Below are 19,840 nucleotides of genomic sequence, written 5' to 3'. Positions count from 1 at the left end.
AATTGAAAACAACCCACATGTCCATAAACTGATAAATGGATAAACTGTAGAATAGCTATATAATTAAATATTATTTAGCCATAAAAAGGAATGAAGTTCTGATACATGCTAGACATGGATGAACCTTGAAACCATTATACTAAGTAAAAGACGCTAGTCACAAAAGATCACACATGATACCATTTATATGAAATGTCCTGAACAGGCAAATCTATAGAGACAGAAAATAGATTAGTTGTTGCCTAGGACTTGGGAAGTGGGGATTGGGGCAAGATAGCTAAAGGATAAGTGGTTTCTTTTTAGAGTGATAAAAATGTTTTAAAATTGATTATAGTTATAATTGCATAACACTGAATATTCAAAAAAAGCATTGAATTGTACACTATGAATGGGTGAATTATATGGTATGTGAATTACATCTCAAAGCTTGCTAAATAAATATGTATATATATACATATCTATTACATATGTATATGTAGGTATGTGTATATATATGTACATGTATGTGTGTGTATGTGTGTGCATGTGTGTGTGTGTGTGTATATATATATATATATATAGTCTTCTCATCCCTTGAGGTCCCAGTGATTCCAGCAAACCACTTTTCACTTTTGTGTCTTATTATGAACTTTCCCTTCTTCCAAATTCCTGTGGCTTTAAAAATTCTTGCTGCTGTATTCTTAATAAAGATTGATATTCACTCTTCCTTGCCTGGCTCAAGCTGGAATATGGGGTCCATCATGTCCCGCATTTTATCTCCTTGTGGCATAGCATACCCAAGTGCCATCTAAGTTTCAGAGATAATCCCTGGAGAAAAGAAGCAAATTTTAAAAGAGAAAATGTATTACATGATTTCTGAGCTTATTTCCAGCAATAAAATTCTATGATTTTATAAAACCATAAACTGAAAATAATTTTTTGAAGGCTTAATATCCACCCAATTAATGGCTGCTTATATTATCGAATATTTATTGGGTTTCTGTACTAGGTTCAAAGAGATTACAACCTAAAACAAAGCAAGCCTAACAGTTTTGAGTTATAGCATACATTTTTAAAATGTTTTTTCTATTTCCAAAGGAAATAAATATACTTTATTTCAGTAAAAAACAGCAACTTAGAAACCCTGAAAAGTGCAAAGGGAAATAAATTACCAATAATCCTACCACCCAAGCGTAACTATTGTTAACATTTTGATGTATAGCCTTTTAATATGTTTCCACTTGCAGGATTTTTTTAAAACATTTATATCACTCCACCAAAACATTTTTGTCTTTTATGTGGCATAAAAGTGAAGAAGAAAATTTGTAAAGAACTGGTGCTATCTAGAAGAATAACTTTGAAAATGGGGCCATCATCATCTTCATTTTGGTTTTATCAGATGATCTATAGCCATTGAGTCGATTCTGACTCTTAGCGACCCTATAGGACAGAGCAGAACTGCCCCATACGGTTTCCAAGGCTGTAATCCTCTTGGAAGCAGACTGCCAAGCAGACTGCCACATCTTTCTCCTACGGGTCAGCTAGTGGATTTGAACCTCTGACCTTTTGGTTAGCAGCCAAGTGCTTAACTACTGCACTATCAGGGCTCAGATAGGTAAAAGGATTGTAAGAAGTGATGCATACTTGGAGAGCAGTATGTAGTTATACTGGTGGCTTAGTGGTTAAGTGCTATGGCTGCTAACCTAAAAGGTCGGCAGTTCGAATCCACCACCTGCTTCTAGGAAACCCTATGGGGTAGTTCTACTCTGTCCTACAGGGTTGTTACGAGTCGGAATTGACTGGACGGCAATGGGTGTTTTGGTTTTTCTGCCCCTAAAACGTGAGTAAGAAGTCAAATCCAAGAATCCACCCTTGGAATAGACAGGATACTTGTAACAGCTACATGAGACATATTTATTATATGAAGTGATAGAAAACAGTTTTTGTGAAAAATGGTTTTGAAACAACACATCTATAGTGGAAAAAACTAATTTTAGATCAAACCGTCATTCTTAAATGTAATAAAGAAAAAAGAATTTGTAATCAATGTTACTTTAGAGTTATCAAACTTAATGAGAGTTAGAAAATATCACCAACTGGTATTTTACTGCGATAATAAAGATTAGTCATTGTTATTAACATAGTGTGGAACTTTTGTTAAGATCATTGTTGTTAATTTATTACACAAATATTAACCGAGAGTCTAAGTTATGCCAGGCATTATGATAAATGCTAGGGATATAACTGTGAATAAGACATATTTAGTCATCACCCTCATGAAATGTATACTCTTTACTAGACTAAAAAAAAAAAAAAAAAAAAACACTAGGAAGAGCCAATTAACATGGAATCACCAAAATGAATACAATAATTACACTTGAGTCCTAGACAGGATCTAAACAGAGTCCCATTATAGAAAATGACAGTGGAGACCTACACTAAGGATCTGGAAGATCTTTCTGAGGAAGTGGGATTTATATTGAGATCTAATAAGGGAAAAACCATTACAAAACCCAGGGGAATAATGTTCTGGGTAGCAGGAAAAGTAAGAATTAAACTTGTCCAGGAATTGGAAAAAAGTAGATAGGGGTGGAGGGTACTAGATCAAGGGAAAGAGTGACTCCAGATGAGGTCAAAGAGCTGGGCAGGAGTACGTTCACATAGGGGTTATAGGCCATGCTAAAGAGTATGGATTTTATTCTAGTGTGTTAAGAAGCCATAAATAGTTTTGTTTTTTTTTAACCAAACACTATTTTTTTTTTAATTTTTATTGTGCTTTAAGTGAAAGTTTACAAATCATGTCAGTCTCTATACAAAAATTTATATACACCTTGCTATATACTCCTAGTTGCTCTCCCCGTAATGACACAGCACACTCCTTCTTTCCACTCTCTATTTTCATGTCCATTCGGCCAGCTTCTGACCCTCTATTTACCCTCCTCTCTCCTCCAGACAGGAGCTGCTCACATAGTCTCATGTGTCTACTTGATCCAAGAAGCTCATTCCTCACCAGTGTCATTTTCTATCCCACAGTCCAGTCCAATCCCTGTCTGAAGAGTTGGCTTTGGGAATGGTTGCTGTCTCGGGCTAACAGAAGGTCTGGGGACCAAGATCACCAGGATCCTTCTAGTCTCAGTCAGACCGTTAACTCTGGTCTTTTTATGAGAATTTGAGGTCTGTATCCCACTGCTCTCCTGCTCCCTCAGGGGTTCTCTGTTTTGTTCCCTGTCAGGGCAGTCATCGGCTGTAGCCAGGCACCATCTAGTTCTTCTGGTCTCAGGCTGATGGAGGCTCTGGTTTATGTGGCCCTTTCTGTCTCTTGGGCTCATAATTACCTTGTATCTTTGGTGTTCTTCATTCTCCTTTGCTCCAAGTGGGTTGAGACTAATTGATGCATCTTAGACGGCCGCGTGCTAGTGTTTAAGACCCCAGAAGCCATCTCCAAAGTGAGATGCAGAATGTTTTCTTAACAGATTTTATTATGCCAATTGACTTAGATGTCCCCTGAAACATGGACCCCAAACCCCAACCCTGCTACTGTGGCCTTTGAAGTGTTCAGTTTATTCAGGAGACTTCTTTGCGTTTGGTTTAGTCAAGTTGTGCTGACCTCTCCTGTATTGTGTCTTGTCTTCCCTTTCACCTAAAATAGTTCTCGTCTACTTTCTAATTAGTGAAAACCCCTCTTCTTCCCTCCCTCCCTAGTCTCATAACCATCAAAGAATACTTTTCTTCTCTGTTCGAACTATTTCTCGAGTTCTTATAATAGTAATCTCATACAATATTTGTCCTTTTATGACTGAATAATTACACTCAGCATAATGTCTTCCAGATTCCTCCATCTTATAAAATGTTCCACGGATTCATCACTGTTCTTTATCAATGCATAGTATTCCATTGTGTGCATATACCTTAATTTATCCATTCATCCACTGATGGGCACCTTGGTGGCTTCCATCTTTTTACTATTGTAAACAGTGCTGCAATGAACATGGGAGTGCATATATCTGTTCATGTAAAGGCTCTTATTTCTCTAGTATATATTTCAAGGAGTGGGATTGCTGGATCGTATGGTAGCTCCATTTCTAGCTTTTTAAGGAACCGCGAAATCAATTTCCAAAGTGGTTGTACCATTTGACATTCCCACCAGCAGTGTATAAGTGTTCCAGTCTCTCCGCAGCCTCTCCAACATTTATTATTTTGTGTTTTTTTTTTTTTTGACTAATGACAGCCTTGTTGGAGTGAGATGGAATCTCATTGTATTTGCGTTTCTCTAATGGCTAATGATCGTGAGCATTTTCTCAGGTATCTGTTAGCTACCTGAATATCTTCTTCAGTGAAGTGCCTGTTCATAACCTTTCCCCATTTTTTGTTTTGGTTATTTGTCTCTTTGTAGTTGACTTTTTGCAGTATCATGTAGATTTTAGTGATCAGACACCGATCAGAAATGTCAGAGATAAAAACTTTTTCCCAGTCTGTAGGTAATCTTTTTACTCTTTTGGTGAAGTCTTTGGATGAGCACAGGTGTTTGATTTTTAGGAACTCCCAGTTATCTAGTTTCTCTTCGGCACTGTTAGTAACATTTTGCATACTGTTTATGCCATGTATTAGGGCTCCTTGCATTGTCCCTATTTTTCCTTCCATAATCTTTATTGTTTTAAATTTTATATTTATGTCTTTGATCCATTTTTAGTTCGTTTTTGTCCATGGCGTGAGGTATGGATCTTGTTTCATTTTTTTTGCAGATGGATATCCAGTTATACAAGCACCATTTGTTAAAGAGACTGCCTTTTCCCCATTTAACAGATTTGGGCCTTTGTCAAATATAAACTGCTCATATGTGGATGGATTTATGTCTGGATCCTCAATTCTGTTCCATTGGTCTATGTATCTGTTGTTGTACCCGTACCAGTACCAGGCTGTTTTGACTACTGTGGTGGTATAATAGATTCTAAAATCAGGTAGAGTGAGGCCTCCCACTTTGTTCTTCTTCTTCAGTAATGCTTTTCTTATCTGGGTCCTTTTCGCTTCCATATGAAGTTGGCGATTTATTTCTCCATCTCATTAAAAAATGTCATTGGAATTTGGATCAGAATTGCATTGTATCTATAGGTCACTTTTGGTAGAATAGACATTTTTACAATATTAAGTCTCCCTATCCATGAGCAAGGTATATTTTTTCACTTATGTAGGTCTCTTTGGTTTCTTACTGTCTTGTAGTTTTCTTTGTATAGGTCTTTTATGTCTCTGGTAAGATTTATTCCTAAGTATTTTATCTTCTGGGGGGCTACCGTAAATGGTATGGATTTGGTGATTTCCTCTTCGATGTTCTTTTTGTTGGTGTAGAGGAATCCAACTGATTTTTGGATGTTTATCTTGTACCCTGATACTTTGCTGAACTCACCTATTAGCTTCAGTAGTTTTCTTGAGGATTCTTCAGGGTTTTACCCTACTAAGATCATGTAGTAGGGTAAAAGTCCAAATTCAGGGTGTCAGCTAAAGTGAAGTCTTTCCCTCTCTGTTGGCTCTGGAGAAGGTCCTTGTCATTAACCTTCCCCTGACATAGGAGCTCCTCTGTGCATGAACCCTGGGCTCAAAGGACATGCTCTGCTCCCGGTACTGCTTTCTTGGTGGTATGAAGCCCTCAGCTCTCTGCTTGCTTCCTTTTCCTTTTATCTCTCTAAGATAAAAGGTGCTACAGGCCACACCCCATGGAAATTCCCTTTCCATTGCATCAGGGATGTGACCTGAGCAAGGGTTTTATATCCCACCCTAATCCTCTTAAACTACAAGCAGAGATTTTGATTTATAACACAAAGGAAAATCACAAAATGGAGGACAACCACACAATACTGGGAATCATGGCCTAACCAAGTTGACATATTTGGGGGACACAATTTGATCCAAGATAGTCACCTACAAAGGAGAGTCAATAAGACTAAACTCTTAACACTCAGCAGAAACCATGATGGCAAGAAGACAATGGGATGACATATATAAAGCCTTGAAGGAAAAAAAAAATTATATCCAGCTATACTGTCTCTCAAATATGAAGGTGAAATTAGCCATTTCCAAATAAACAGAAATTAAGGGAGTTTGGAATAACCAAACCAAAATTACAAGAAATACTAAAGGGACCCCTCTGGCTAGAGAATCAATAACATCAGATAACAACCCAAGACTAGAACACAGGACAGAGCAATCAGATATCAACCCAGATAAGGAAGTCACAAAGATAAGTCAAAGCTAAAATACTGAAAATAGGGAAACAAAGACTTCAATACGTAAAGGACGACAACATTAAAACAAAAAAGAGGGACTAAATAGTGTAGTCATGGTATTTTTATACTGAGAGGAAGTTAAGGTGATATCAAGAAATAAAAGACTGTTTTAAACTTACAAAAAACAGAGGTAAATTTAAAGGTAACCAGAAACGAAACTAAGAAATCTACACATCAAAATAAAAAAGAAGAAAAACATAAAGACTGAGCAAATGAAAAATCAACAACAATGAAAAAGGGGAGAAGAAAATACAGAAAAAAAAAATGACTCAGCACAGAAAATTAAGTGGAAAAAAAAAAAAACTGTCAACACTACACACGCACACAAATACATCAAAATGACAGCACTAAACTCGTACCTATCAATAATTACACTGAATGAAATGGACTAACTGCACCAATAAAGAGACAGAGAGTGGCAGAACGGATTTAAAAAAAAAAAAAAAAGATCTGTCTATATGTTCCCTATAAGAGACACACCTTAGATTCAAAGACACAAACAAAATAAAACTCAAAGCATGGGAAAAAAATATGTCAAGCAAACGGCAATCAAAAAAGAGCAGGAGTGACAATATTAATCTCTGACAAAATAGACTTTAAAGCGAAATCAACCACAAAGGATAAGGAAGGACACTATATAATGATTAAAGGGCCAATACACCAGGAGTACATAACCATAACAAATATTTACACAACCAACACCAGGGCTCCAAAATACATAAAACAAACTCTAATAGCATTGAAAACAGAACTAGACAGCTCCAGTATAATAGTAGGAAACTTCAATAAACCACTTTCGGGGCGAAGGACAGAATATCTAGAAAGAAGCTCAATAAAGACACGGAAGATCTAAATGCCAAAATCAACCAACTTGATCTCATAGACATACACAGAACACTCCACCCAACAGCAACCAAGTATACTTTCTTTTCCAATGCACATGGAAAATTCGACAGAATAGACCACATATGAGGCCACAAAGTGAGTCTTAACAGAATCTAAAACATCGAAATACTACAAAGCATCTTTTCTGGCCATAATGCCGTAAAAGTAGAAATCAAAAACAGTAAAAACAAGGAAAAAAAACAAGTAGGTGAAAACTGAACAACACTTGCTCAAAAACTACTGGGTTATAGATGAAATCAGGGATGGAATAAAGAAATTCTTAGAATCAAGTGAGAATGAAAACACATTCTACCAGAACCTTTGGGACACAGCAAAAGCAGTGCTCAGAGGGCAATTTATGGAAATAAATTCACACTTCCTAAAAGAAGGGCCAAAATCAAAACATTAACTCTACAACTTGAACAAAAAGAAAGAGAGCAGCAAAAGGAGCCCTGAGGCACCAGAATAAAGGAATAATAAAAATTAGAGCAGAAATAAATGAAATACAGAATAGGAAAACAATTGAAAGAGTCAACAAGACCAAAAGCTGGTTCTTTGAAGAGATCAATAAAACCACTGGTCAAACTGACAAAAGAAAAACAGGAGAGGAAGCAAAATAACCTGAATAAGGAATGAGATGGGTGATATCACAACAGACCTGACTGAAATTAAAAGAATCATAACAGAATACTATGAAAAATTGTATTCCAACAAATTTGATAACCCAGAGGAAATGGACAAATTTCTGGAAACACACTACATACCTAAACTAATGCAAAAAGAGGTAGAACAACTAAGTAAACCTATAACAAAAGAAGAGATTGAAGAGGTAATAATAATAATAAAAAAAAAACTCCCAAGAAAAAAACCACTGGACCTGATAGCTTCTCTGGAGAATTCTACCAAACTTTCAGGAAACTGTTAACACCAGTACTACTAAAGTTATTTCAGAGCATAGAAAATGATGGAATACTCCAAAGTATTTCTGTGAAGCTAGCTAGCATAACCCTGAAACCAAAACCAGGAAAAGACACCAAAAAAAAAGAAAATTACAGACCAATATCTCCCATGAACACAGATGCAAAAATCCTCAACAAAACTCTAGGCAATAGAATTTAGCAATGTAACAACAACAAAAAATCATCATGGCCAAGTGGAATTCATACCAGGTTTGCAGGGATGGTTCAACATTAGAAAAGCGATCAATGCAATTAATCAAATAAATAAAACAAAAGATAAGAACCACATGATCCTATCAATTGATGCAGAAAAGGCATTTGACAAAATCAACACCCATTCATGATAAAAATTGTCAGCAAAATAGGAGTAGAAGGGAAATTCCTCCATATAGTAAAGGGCATTTATGCAAAGCCAACAGCCAACATCATCCTAAATGGAGAGAGACTGAAAGCATTCCCCTTGAGAACAGGAACCAGACAAGGATGCCCTTTACCACCACTTTTATTCAACATTGTGCTGGAGGTCCTACCCAGAGCAATTATACAAGAAAAAAATAATAATAAAGGGCATCCAAACTGGTAAGGAAGAAGTAAAATTTTACCTATTTGTTGTTGACACGATATTATACACAGAAAACTCTAAAGAATCCATGAGAAAACTACTGAAACGAATAGAAGAGTTCAGCAAAGTATTAGGATATAAGATAAACATACAAAAATCAGTTGGATTCCCCTATGCCAACAAAAAGAACTTCAAAAAGGGAGTCACCAAATCAACACCATTTACAATAGCCCACAAGAAGATAAAATACTTAGGGATAAGTGTAATTAGAGACGTAAAAGACCCATACAAAGAAAACTACAAGACTCTACTGTAAGAAACGAAAAGAGACCTACATAAGTGGAAAAACATACCTAGCTCATGAATAGGAAGACTCAACATTGTGAAAATGTCAATTCTATGCAAAGCTATCTATAGATACAACACAATCCTGATCCATATTCCGATGACATATTTTAACAAGAAGGAGAAACAAATCACCAACTTCATATGGAAAGGGGAGAGGTCCCAGATAAGTAAACCATTATTGAAGAAGAAGAACAAAGTGGGAGGCCTCACACTACCTGATTTTAGAACCTATTAAACTCCCACAGAAGTCAAAACATCCTGGTACTGATATAACAACAGATACATAGACCAGTGGAACAGAATTGAAAACCCAGATGTAAATTCATCCACCTATGAGCAGTTGGTATTTTACAAAGGCCCAAAGTCTGGGGAAAAGACAGCCTCTTTAGCAAACAGTGGTAGAGTAACTGGATATCCATCTGCAAAAAAGTGAAACAAGACCCATATCTCGCACCATGTACAAACACTAATTCAAAATGGATAAAAAAACCTAAATGTAAAATTTAAAATGATAAAGATCATGGAAGAAAAAATAGGGACAATGCTAAAAGCCCTAATACATGGCATGACCAGAATACAAACCATAAGTAACAATGCACTAACACCAGAAGAGTTACTAGATAACTGGGAACTCCTAAAAATCAAACACTCATGATCATCAAAAGACTTCACCAAAAGAGTAAAAAGACAACGTACAGATGGGAAAAAATTTTTGGCTACAGCATAACTGATAAGGATCTAATCTTCAAAATCTACAAGGTGCTGCAGCACCTCAACAACAAAAAAACAAATACCCGAATTAAAAAATGGGCAAAGATTATGAACAGGCACTTCACCAAAGAAGACATTCGGGCAGCTAATGGATACATGAGGAAATGCTCAAGATCATTAACCATTAGAAAAATGCAAATCAAAACTACAATGAGATCCCATCTCACCCCAACAAGGCTGGCAGTAATTCAAAAAACACAAAATAATGTTGGAGAGGTTGTGGAGAGACTGGAACACCTATGTACTTCTGGTGGAAATGCAAAATGGTACAACTACTTTGAAAATAGATCTGGCGCTCCCTTGAAAAGCTAGAAATAGAAATACCACACAATCCACCAATCCCACTCCTTGGAATATATCCTAGAGAAATAAGAGCTGCCACACGAATAGATACATGCACATCCATGTTCTTTGCAGCACTGTTCACAATAGCAAAAAGATGGAAACAACCTAGGTGCCCATCAACAGACGAATGGATAAAAAAATTATGGTACATACACACAATAAAATACAATGAAATGGTAAAGAACAACCATGAACCCATGAAATATCTCACAACGTGGATGAATCTGGAAGGCATTAATGCTGAGTGAAATTAGCCAGGCGCAAAAGGACAAATATTGTATAAGACCAATATTTTAAGAACTCAGGAAAAGATTGAAACACAAAAGAGAACATTCTTTGATGGTTATGAGAGTGGGGAGGGAGAGAGAGGAGAATTCACTAACTAGATTGTAGACAAGGATCATCTTCCTTGAAGGGAAGGACAACACACAATACAGGAGAATTCAGCACAACTAGACTAAACCAAAAGCTAAGAAGTTTCCTAAACACAACCAAACACTTTGAGGGACAGAGTAGCTGGGGCTGGCATCTGGGGACCACGGTTTCAAGGAACATCTAGGTCAATTGGTATAACAAAGTTTATTCAGAAAAAGTTCTGCATCCCACTTTGGCAAGTGCCATCTGGGGTCCTAAAAGCTAGGAAGCGGCCATCTAAGATGCATGAGTTGGTCCCATCCCACCTGGAGCAAAGGAGAATGAAGAACACCAAAGACGCAAGGAAAATAACAGCCCAAGAGACAAAAGGGCCACATAAAACAGAGACTTCATCAGCCTGAGACCAGAAGAACTAGATGGTGCCTGGCTACCACCAGTGACTGCCCTGACAGGGAACACAACACAGAGTCCCTGACAGAGAAAACTCAGATTCACATAAAAAGATCAGACTTAATGGTCTGACTGAGACTGTAGGAACCTTTGAAGCCATGGTCTCTGGATGCTCTGTTAACCCAGAACTAAAAACATTCCCAAAGCCCAGTCTTCAGACAAAGATTAGACTCAACTATAAAACATACAATAATACTTGTGAAAAGTGTGCTTCTTAATTCAAGCAGATAATGAGCGGCTCCTGTCTGCAGGCAGGATGAGAAGGCAGAAAGGGACAGGAGCTGATTGGATGGACACGGGAAACACGGAGTGGAAATGGAGAGTTTGGTGTCACATTATAGAGACTGCAACTAGTTCACATAACAATATGTGTATAAATCTTTGTATGAGAAATTAAGCTGAGAAGTAAACTTTCACCTAAAGCAAAAGGAAGAAAAAAGAATTCAAACGATGTATTGCATTGGGGAAATCTACTGCAAAAGACCTAAGAGTTGAAAAGCAAAGATGTCACTTTCCGGTCAAGGTGTGCCTGACCCAAGCCACGATATTTTCAATCACCTCGTATGCACGCAAAAGCTGGAAAATGAATAAAGAATACCAAAGAAGAATTGATGCCTTTGAATTATAGTGTTGGTGAAAAATATTGAGCATACCATGGACTGTTCAAAGAAAGAAAAACCTGTCTTGGAAGAAATATGGCCAGAGTGTTCCCTGCAGGTGAGCATGGTGAAGCTTCTCTCACGTTCTTTGAACATGTTATCTGTAGGGACCAGTCCCCGGAGAAGGACATCATGCTTGTTAAAGTAGAGGTTCAGCAAAAAAAGGAAGACCCTCAATGAGATGGATTGACACAGTAGATGCAACAATGGGCTCAAACATTACAATGATTGTGAGGATGGCATATGACTGGGGAGTGTTTCATTCTGTTGTACATAGTGTCACCATGAGTCAAAACTGACTCGAGGGCACTTAACAACATTAAAAAAAAAAAAACCTGTGGTCGTTGTGTTGATTCCAACTCATAGTGACCCTATAGGACAGAGTACAACTGCCCCATAGAGTTTCCAAAGAGCACCTGGTAGATTTGAACTGCCAACCTTTTGGTTACCAGCCACAGCACTTAACTAATAAGCCACCAGTGTTTCCCAACAACATATGTGCACATCAAAAAAAAAGGAGCTGTGAAAGATCTGAGTCTGTAGTACTTCCTGAAAGTGTTCTAATTCGGATTCTACCGAGGCTGCTGATGGCCCCCATTCGTCTAAACGATAAAGTCCAAAGTTCTTTTCACTGCCCCCAGTATTTCACAATTTGACCCATTAGTCCAGCCTCTCTTCTCCTCTCATTCCCTTCAAATAAACAGCCTACATTCTAGATGCATTGGACTATTTACTCTTCCCCAGCCACTCTATGCACTTTTAACAGATACTGCCTTTGTGCTAATTCCTCAAAATTGTGCTTAAAACTGATCTGCCTGGGAAGTCCATAAGGTTTACAACCACATCCTTCTCCCACTTCACAACAAAAGGCAAGCATCTCGCATACCTTGCACCTAATTAAGATATGGTGCCTCCTGGTGGAAAGCCTTCAGGTGCCTATCAAAAGGACGGGTTGAAATACTGGCCTAGATTTGAATATAAGTGAATGTCATGGATTGAATTGTGTCCCCTCACCCCAAATATCTGTCAACTTAGCTGGGCCATGAGGCCCAGTATTGTGTGATTGTCCACCATTTTATGTGATTTCCCTATGTGTTGTAAATCTTATCACTATGATGAAATGAGATGGATTAGTGGCAGTTATATTGATGAGATATACAAGATTAGATAGTGTCTTAAGCCAGTCTCTTTGAGATGTAAAAGAGAGAAGTGAGCAGAGAGACAGGGGGACCTCATACCACCAAGAAAGCAGCACCAGGAGCAGAGTGCGTCCTTTGGACTTGAGGTTCCCAAGCTGAGATGCTCCCAGACTAAGGGAAGATTGATGACGAGAGCCTTCCATGGGCTTGCCAACCCAAGGAGCAAGAGAGTCCAGTGCCTTCCAGCCAAAGTTTACTGGCTGAGTGGGGTGCCTCCAAGCACTTATTGGTGGAGCTACAGAGCTTTAGAACACTTGCCCCAGCAGGGCAGATGCGGGCATGAGGCCCAAGGGCCGAGAGGCCACAGGAAGCAGAAGCTGAAGAGACAAGGAACACAGGAAGCCAAGCTGCCTCAGTCTCAAAATGTATGACCTGGGTCTCTGGGGTTTCAAAGGGTGGAGCCATGGCCTCTGGTGTTTCTAAGTGAAGTTGCCACTGAGATGGAGTAGAAGAATGGTGCACTTAAAGATGAGGGAGCAGAGTTGCTGTTCCAGTGGGCCTGGAAGGTGGAGCTGGAGCCCAGGGCTGAGAAGCTTCCACTCAGAAGCCCAGAAAGTGCGGACAATACCTAGAGTCTGGAGGGCAGGGCAATTAAGTAAATTCTCTGAGAGAACAGAGGATTATTTTCAAGCCTTGAGGGCTAATGTGATGTGTCCTGTGGTACGTGTTATGCCTTATTTCCCTCCAGTTTCTCCCATTTGTAGTGGAAATGTCTATCGTGTGCCTGTTCTGCCATGGTACTTTGGAAGCAGATAACTCGTATTCTAGATTTCACAGATGAAGAGGAGTTTTTGAATTTTGGACTTGGAATTGAATTAAGACTTTTGCTATGATAAGATGGCATGAATATATTTTACATGTGGCAAGGACATGAATTTTGGGGGGCACAGCGTGTCCTTTGAAACTGAGGTTCCTGAGCTGAGGTGCTCACAGACCAAGGGAAGACTGATGACAAGGACGTTCCTCCAGAGCCAACAGAGAAAGCCGTCCCCTGGAGCTGACGCCCTGAATTTGAACTCATGGACAGTGAGAGAATAAATTTCCCTTTGTTAAAACCATCCACTTGTGGTTATAGCAGCACTAGATGACTAAAAGTGTGAATGACTCTAATGACTGGATAACAAATTATTTTGGACATCACCTTGTTTTCAATCCTTTGTTTTCAACAAAATTGAAGGAAGATCTAATTGAGCTGTCAGCGGACAGATCTTTAAAACAACTTTTTATAATAGATGACTATATAATTTTTAATATATAATTCAAGTCCAAAGAATTGAAAATAATTGAGTGACAGCATTAAACAAAACTCCTTACATTTTCACCTACTTACTATGTTAACAAGCTTCCAGATTCATCCAATTTGTGAGATGTTTCACGAATTCATCGTTGTTCTTTATCGTTGCGTAGTATTCCATCGTGTGAATATATCATGATTTGTTTATCCATTCTTCCATTGATGCGCACCTCGGTTTTTTTTTCCATCTTTTTGCTATTCTGAACAGTGCTACAGTGAACATAGGTATGCATATATCTATTTGTGTGACCGCTCTTATTTCTCTAGGATGTATTCCATGTAGTGGGATTGCTGGATCGTATGATACCTCTATTTCTGGCTTTTGAGGGAAAGGCCAAATCGAATTCCAAAGTGGTTGTACCATTTTACATTTCCACCAGCAGGGTATCAGTGTTCCAGTCTAGCCACAACCTCTCCAACATTTATTATTTTGTGTTTTTGGATTAATGCCAGCCTTATTGGGGTGAGATGGTATCTCATTGTAGTTTTGAGTTGCATTTCTCTAAAGACTATGATCATGAGCATTTTTTCATGTATCTGTTAGCCACCTGAATGTCCTCTGTGCCTGTTCATATCATTTGCCCATTTTTTAATTGGGTTATTTGTCTTTTGTTGCTAGGGTTTTGCAGTATCTTATTTTTTGTAGATTTTAGAGATAAGATGCTGATTGGATTTGTTGTAGCAAAAATTTCTTCCCAGTCTGTAGGCTGTCTTTTTACTCATTTGGTGAAGTCTTTGGATGACCATAAGTGTTTGATTTTTAGGAGCTCCCAGTTATCTAGTTTCTCTTCTGGTGTTTGTGCATTGTTAGTAATGTTTTCTGTACCGTTTATTGCATGTATTAGGGCTCCTAGTGTTGTCCCTCTTTTTTCCTCCAAGATTTTTATTGTTTTAGATTTTATATTTAGGCCTTTGGTTAATTTTGGGTTAGTTTTTGTGCATGGTGTGAGGTATGGGTCTTCTTTCATTTGTTTGCAGATGGATATCCAGTTATGACAGCACCATTTGTTAAAGAGACTGTCTTTTCCCCCATTTAATGGACATTGGGCCTTTGTCAAATATGAGCTACTCATAAGTGGCTGGATTTATGTCTGGATTCTCAATTCTGTTCCATTGGTCTATGTATCTGTTATTGTATGAATACCAGGTTGTTTTGACTACTGTGACAGCAAAACAGATTCTAAAATCAGGTAGTGTGAGGCCTCCCACTTTGTTCTTTTTTTCAGTAATGCTTTACTTGTCTGGGGCCTCTTCTTTTTCAATATGAAGTTGGTGATTTGTTTCTTCATCTCATGAAAGAATGCTCTTGGAATTTGGATTGGAATTGTATTGTATCTATAGATCGCTTTGGGTAAAATAGACATTTTCACAAAGTTGTGTCTTCCTATCCATGAGCAAGGTATGTTTTTCCACTTCTGTAGCTCTCTTTTGGTTTCTTACAGTAGTGTCTTGTAGTTCTCTTTGCAAAGGTCTTTTATGTCTCTGGTTAGATTTATTCTTAAGTATTTTATCTTCTTGGGGGCTATGGTAAATGGTATTGATTTGGTGATTTCCTCTTTAATGTTCCCTTTGTTGGTGTAGAGGAATCCAACTGATTTTTGTAAGCTTATCTTGTACCCTGATACTTTGCTGAACTCTTCTATTACTTCCAGTAGTTTTCTTGCAGATTTTTTTAGGGTTTTCTGTGTATAAGATCATGTCAACCACAAATAGAAACACTTTTACTTCTTCCTTACCAATCTGGATACCCTTTATTTCTTTTTCTAGCTTAATTTCTCCGGCTATGAGCTCCAGCGCAACGTTGAATATGAGTGGAGATAAAGGGCATCATTTTCTGGTTCCTGTTCCAAGGGAAGTGCTTTCAGACTCTCTCTATTTAGAATGATGTTGGCTGTTGGCATTGCATAAATGCCCTTTGTTATGATGAGGCATTTCCTTTCTATTCCTATTTTGCTGAGAGTTTTTACCATGAATGGGTGTCGGACTTTGTCAAATGCCTTTTCTGCATCAATTGATAAGATCATGTGGTTCTTGTCTTTTGTTTTATTTACATGATTGATTACATTGATTGTATACCTAATGTTGAACCATCCCTGCATGCATGGTATGAATCCCACTTGGTCATGGTGAATTACTATTATTATTATTTTTTTTTGGTATGTTGTTGAATTCTATTGCCTAGAATTTTGTTGAGGATTTTTGTGTCTATGTTCATGAGGGATATTGGTCTGTAATTTCTATCCTTCTGGTGTCTTTACCTGGTTTTGGTATCAGGGATATGCTGGCTTCATAAAATGAGTTTAGGAGTATTCCATCCTCTTCTATGCTCTGAAATAGTTTTAGTAGTAGTGGTGTTAACTATTCTCTTAAAGTTTCGTAGAACTCTCCAGTGAAGAAGCCATCTGGGACAGGGATTTTTTGGGGGAGTTTTTAAATTACCTTTTCAATCTCTTCCTTTGTTACGTGTCTATTTAGTTGTTCTACCTCTGTTTGTGTTAGTTTAGGTAGGTAATGTGTTTCTAGAAATTCATCCATTTCTCCTAGGTTTTCCAATTTGTTAGAGTACAATTTTTTCATGGTAATCTGATATGATTCTTTTAATTTCAGTTGGGTCTGTTGTGATGTTGCCCATTTCATTTCTAATTTGGGTTATTTGCTTCCTCTCCTCTTTTTCTTTTGTCAGTTTGCCCAATAATTTATGAATTTTGCTGATTTTTTCAAAGAACCAGCACTTGGTCTTGTTAATTCTTTCAATTGTTTTTATGTTCTCCATTTCATTTAATTCCTTTCTAATTTTTATTATTTGCTTTCCTCTGGTGCCTGGGGGTTTCTTCTATTGCTCTCTTTCTATTTTTTGAGGTTGTAGGGATAATTCTTTGATTTTGGCCCTTTCTTCTTTTTGGATGTGTGCATTTATTGACATAAATTGACCTCTGAGCACTGCTTTTGCTGTGTCCCAAAGGTTCTGCTGCGAAGTGTTTTCATTCTCATTGGATTCTATGAATTTCTTTCTTCCATCCTTAATGTCTTCTATAACCCAGTTGTTTTTGAGCAGGGTATTCCTCAGTTTCCAAGTGTTTGATTTCTTTTCCCTGCTTTTTCTGTTATTGATTTCTTCTTTTATGGCTTTTTGGTTAGAAAAGATGCTTTGTAATATTTCGATGTTTTGGACTCTGCTAAGGCTTGTTTTATGACCTAACATGTGTCTTCTAGAGAATATTCCACGTGCACTGGAAAGGAAGTGTGCTTGGCTGCTGTTGGGAGGTGTGTTCTGTATATGTCTATGACGTCAAGTTGATCGATTGTGGCCTTTAGACCTTCCGTTTCTTTATTGAGCTTCTTTCTGGATGTTCTGTCCTTCACCAAAATTGGTGTGTTGAAATCTCCTACTATTATTGTGGAGCTATCTCACTTTTCAATGTTGTTAGAGTTTTGTTTTTTTTTTAATTTATTTTGCAGCACTGTCACTAGGTGCATAAATATTTAATATGGTCATGTCCTCCCGGTATATCGTCCCTTTAATCATTATATAGTGTCCTTCCTTATCCTTTGTGGTGGATTTAACTTAAAGTCTAATATGTCAGAAATTAAAATTGCCACTCCTGCTCTTTTTTGATTGTAGTTTGCTTGATATATTTTTTTCCATCCTTTGAGTTTTAGTTTGTCTTTAAGTCTAAGGTGTATCTCTTGTAGGCAGCATATACACAGATCATGGTTCCCCCCGCCACCCATCCTGCCATTCTCTGTCTCTTTTTTGGTGCATTTAGTGCGTTTACATTCAGTGTAATTACGGATGGGTATGAGTTTAGTGCTGTCATTTTGATGTCTTTTTTGTGTGTTGTTGACTGTTTCTTTTTCTCATTCAATTTTTTTCTCTGAGTAGTTTATCTTTGTATATTGTCTTTTCCTCTTATTTGTTGTTGTTGATTTTGTTTTTGCTGAGTCTTTATTTTTTTCTTTTAATTTATTTTGATGTTAGTCTCCTTTTTGGTTACCTTAATATTTACCCCTATTTTTCTAAGTTTAAACGTAATTTAGCTCTTTATATAGCCTTGAATTCCTCTCCGTATGAAAGATCTATGACTACATTTTTCGTCCCTCTTTATTGCTTTAATGTTGTCATCTTTTACATAATGACATTGCTGTTTCCCTGTTTTGAGGATTTTTTTTATCTTTTATTTTTGTGATTTCTCTGTCTTGGTTGACATCTAGTTGCTCTGTCCTGTGTTCTTGTCTTGGGTTGATATTTGATATTATTGATTTTCTCACCAGAGAACTTCCTTTAGAACTTTCTTGTATTTTGGTTTGGTTTTTATGAATTCCCTAAAACTTCTGGGTTTTTTTGGAAATGTCCTAATTTCACCTTCATATTTGAGAGACAGTATTGCTGGATATATGATTCTTGGCTGCTGACTTTTTCCTTCAATGCTTTATATAAGTCATCTCATTGCCTTCTTGCCTGCATGGTATATGCTGACTAGTCCCAGCTTCTTTTTTTTTTAAATAATTTTTATTGTGCTTTAAGTGAAAGTTTACAAATCAAGTCAGTCTATCACACAAAAACCCATAAACGTCTTGCTACACACTCCCACTTACTCTCCCCTAATGAGTCAGGCCGCACTCTCCCTCTACTCTCTCTTTTTGTGTCCATTTCGCCAGCTTCTAACCCCCTCCACCCTCTCATCTCCCCTCCAGGCAGGAGATGCCAAGATAGTCTCAAGTGTCAACCTGATCCAAGGAGCTCACTCCTCACCAGCATCCCCCTCCAAAACATTGTCCAGTCCAATCCATCTCTGAAGGGTTGGCTTCGGGAATGGTTCCTGTCCTGGGGCGACAGAAGGTCTGGGGGCCGTGACCATCGGGGTCCTTCTAGTCTCACTCAGACCATTAAGTCTGGTCTTATGAGAATTTGGGGTCTGCATCCCACTGCTTTCCTGCTCCCTCAGGGGTTCTCTGTTGTGTTCTCTGTTAGGGCAGTCATCGTTTGTAGCCAGGCACCATCTAGTTCTTCTGGTCTCAGGATGATGTAGTCCCTGGTTCATGTGGCCCTTTCTGTCTTTTGGGCTCGTATCACCTTGTGTCCTTGGTGTTTTTCATTCTCCTTTGATCCAGGTTGGTTGAGACGAATTGATGCATCTTAGATGGCTGCTTGCTAGCGTCTAAGACCCCAGAAGCCACTCTTCAAAGTGGAATGCAGAATGTTTTCTTAATAGATTTTATTATGCCAATTGACTTAGATGTCCCCTGAAACCATGGTCCCCAGATCCCTACCCCTGCTATGCTGGCCTTCGAAGTATTCAGTTTATTCAGGAAACTTCCTTGCTTTTGGTTTAGTCCAGTTGTGCTGACCTCCCCTGTATTGTGTGCTGTCTTTCCCTTCACCTAAAGGTAGTTCTTATCTACAATCTAATAAGTGAATGCCCCCCCTCCCACTCTTCCTTCCTCCTTGTTCTCGTAACCACGAAAGAATGTTTTCTCCTCAGTTTAAACTATTTCTCAAGTTCTTATAATAGTGGTCTTATACAATACTTGTCCTTTTGCAACTGACTAATTTCACTCAGCATAATGCCTTCCAGGTTTCTCCATGTTATGAAATGTTTCACAGATTCCTCACTGTTCTTTATCGATGCATAGTATTCCATTGTGTGAATATACCATAATTTGTTTATCCATTCATCCACTGATGGGCACCTTGGTGGCTTCCACGTTTTTGCTTTTGTAAACAGTGCTGCAATA

This window comes from Elephas maximus, chromosome 23, assembly GCF_024166365.1.
Source record: "Elephas maximus indicus isolate mEleMax1 chromosome 23, mEleMax1 primary haplotype, whole genome shotgun sequence".
In the NCBI taxonomy this organism is placed as follows: domain Eukaryota; kingdom Metazoa; phylum Chordata; class Mammalia; order Proboscidea; family Elephantidae; genus Elephas; species Elephas maximus.
This window is presented reverse-complemented; position numbering follows the sequence as displayed.